The sequence below is a fragment of the Ipomoea nil genome, unplaced genomic scaffold, assembly GCF_001879475.1.
Source record: "Ipomoea nil cultivar Tokyo-kokei standard unplaced genomic scaffold, Asagao_1.1 scaffold3142, whole genome shotgun sequence".
Taxonomy (NCBI): domain Eukaryota; kingdom Viridiplantae; phylum Streptophyta; class Magnoliopsida; order Solanales; family Convolvulaceae; genus Ipomoea; species Ipomoea nil.
Window position 1 is genome coordinate 1,610,539 of NW_017619570.1, and position 2,992 is coordinate 1,613,530.

Genomic DNA, 2,992 nt, shown 5'->3' on the forward strand with positions numbered 1-2,992 from the left:
AAAGTGCAATGTTCACATCATACTCCAAGAGAAGCAACATGGGAAAAGGAAGATGATATGAAGGATAGATATCCTAAACTCTTCAAGTTTGATGGTATGTAAGTTTCGAGGACGAAACTTATTTTAAGGTGGGGAGATTGTAATACCCACTATCTTGGAAATAAAAATATACATATGTTATTAAAATAGGTCAACAAGTCAAAGGTTATTAAAATTGATATTGGATGAATTTACTAAATTACCCCTCTTTACCCTTAAAGGTTAAGGAACCACTTTGGTCTTGGATAAACATTCCATTTGAAAGAAGATAATGGGAGCTAACTAGAGAGAGGTAGGGGAACGAAAAACCTTGGAGCTTTGATCTCCATCTTCTTCAAGCTTAGATCTCAAAGCTATTGGAGTATTCTAGGTAAGTTTGACCTCTATATTTCACTCTTTGAGTTGGGTTTATCATTTGAGCCATAAGATTAATGTTTGAAAATATTAGGGATTTTGACAAGGAGTATTTGGGCGAGCTTTAATAGCTAAGATTTGGATGTTTTTAGGTAAGTGGTTAACTCTTCTCTCCTATTTTGCGAAACCCATGTATAACCTATTTTGAAATCTCTACTATTTTGAAAACCCATTTTAGGGTTAGTATGAGTTTAAAATATTTTGGGCTATGATATGTTTTTGGGTCTGAAAATACTGAGCTATGTATTCTGAAGCCTGGATTAAAATTGTTAAGCTGTATTCGGGATTGAATTTGTTTTTGGATCAGTCGGACTGTGTTTTAGACTGGAATATGATGGATTCTGGACGTAAGTTGTCACTATGTGTATTGATGGTGGATTGGTTAAGGCGTTGCTATGTAAGTGGATAGTTATGGGTTTGATTCTACTTGCTAGCATTCTATGTGTTTTTTTTTTTTGTATATATTATGCTTACAAAATGGATTATTTATTTAAATAAAAGTAGGATTGAACCCTTGACCTCAAGTTTAATAACTTAAGTTCTTTCCAATAAGCTAGTTCAACTCTTTTGAAACTATTTTTGTGTAATAAACTATTATACGATTTTTAAAGATCGAGTTATGTACTAAGAAAACTATCATTTTGGGAAGGGTTTATACCTTGCATATTTCTTAGTTTGATAAATTTATTATCAATAATTGGAAATATTATGTATCTTGAGAAAATATGTGACTTGAAAAACTTGGTACAATAGACTATGTACTTGTTATGTGGTTTTTTTTTTTTTTTTTTAAGGAAAATGATTTTTGCTACATCGGGCTATTTGTTTATAAGAACTATTTTGAATGTTCGGTCAAACTCATGAGGCAACCTACCTTTTGTTGATTGTTTTGTTCGGTTTGGAACATTCCTAATTGCTCATTCTGAATCGTCGAGCTTGACTCATTCCGAATCGTCGAGTCTTTTGAATTATTTGTTGGAACGTTCCATCCGGCTCATTCTGAATCGTCGAGCCTGACTCATCCCGAATCGTCGAGTCTTTTTGGACCATTATACCGATAATGGCATGTGCCACATAATATAATGGTGGTTTTAGGTTGCCAATGAGTCATATGTTAAGGTATGGTTTGTGCTTTTGAAAGTATTGTATTATGAAATACTGTTGATGCCCATGTAGCTAAAGTTTATAGTATGATGAAAGTATGTTATGATTTTGATATAATTTAAGGATTGAGTTTTGCATCTATTTATTACTCTAATGTTTTTTGTATTCTATTGGGGCCACTTGATCCGGGGTTGAGAGGAGTACCACTTACTGGGCATTAGCTCATTATTTGTATTTTTCTCATGTTTCAGAGTAGTTAAGGACATGTGAATAGCACGAGCACAAGTGGTGGGGTCTCGAAGGTGACTTTTGAAACTTGGAGACTTAGTCCTAGTTTTGGAGATTATCATGGATTTTTGTTTATTTAGACTTTCCCTTTGACCCTTGTATTTTTGGTAGACCATTGTGCTTGGTTTTGGTGCTTGTGATGCATTTTGGGTATACTACTCTTGATTGTAAATATCTAATAGTGGATTTGATGAGTTTTTGGGAAGAACAAGTCGATTATATTTTGTAATTTTGGGTTGTGGAATTATTGTATATTCAAGTGTTATTATGAAGATTCTGAAAGGTATGTATGGTTAGGCTTCGTATTGTTACAGGTCTTCACGTAACGATACGGCAGGGTCATGTCCTAGAAGTGGGACGTGACAACTATACTCAAACGATGCAACAAAAAGAAAAAAAAAAACCCGTACCTTCATATGACAATGCCATGGCAAGAAACTTCCACTAAAACTAGAAGGATGATGCATCAAAAGAAGAACACAATCCTACCATAAATTCATCACCAAAAATCAAACATGACATATGCATAAAATAATAGCAAGGTTTTAAATACACACAAATTGACTACACCACCCCTCAATTAAACATCCGAAAAGTAAAACCAAATTGCTTCAAGAAATCCAAGCCATTCACATCCTCAAGAAAGACATCCCAGATTTGTCCATAGTTCATATATATATATGTGTGTGTGTGGAATAATTTATATAGGATTAGGATACGCTAAGTGTAAACATATAAATATATATCGGATTAACATAGTTAAGGTACATATATGTATATTATTTAGGATTAGGATTGTATGTACAAAAGTACATATATAATAAATATTTAGGAAAATATATTTATATCCATCCATAACGTATATTTATGTAAATATGTATATTAGTTATCTAGGAATCAATGTGTATATGTACGTAACATATCTGTAGAAACATATATGTATTAGTTTAATAAATAGGAAATTAGTCATTAATACATAGTTTAGAAATAAAGGAGAGGGCCAAGAAATAAAAATAGTGAACTATTCCGAAGGATATTAATATATCAACCTAATACTAACAAAAATATCCGGGTTATCACACTCTACCTCCTTTAAAAGATGCTTCGTCCCCGAAGCATAGCCATAAAGCAACAAGGAACAAGGGAG

General features: G+C 32.9%; 1 long non-coding RNA gene across 1 annotated transcript; it reads left to right on the forward strand.

The window, feature by feature from the left end:
• The first annotated feature begins 341 nt into the window (after nucleotides 1–341).
• Nucleotides 342–2,097, forward strand: LOC109166995. Its single transcript, XR_002051770.1, has 2 exons — nucleotides 342–409; nucleotides 1,809–2,097. It is a non-coding gene; the product is annotated as an uncharacterized LOC109166995 (long non-coding RNA).
• Nucleotides 2,098–2,992: the final 895 nt, after the last annotated feature.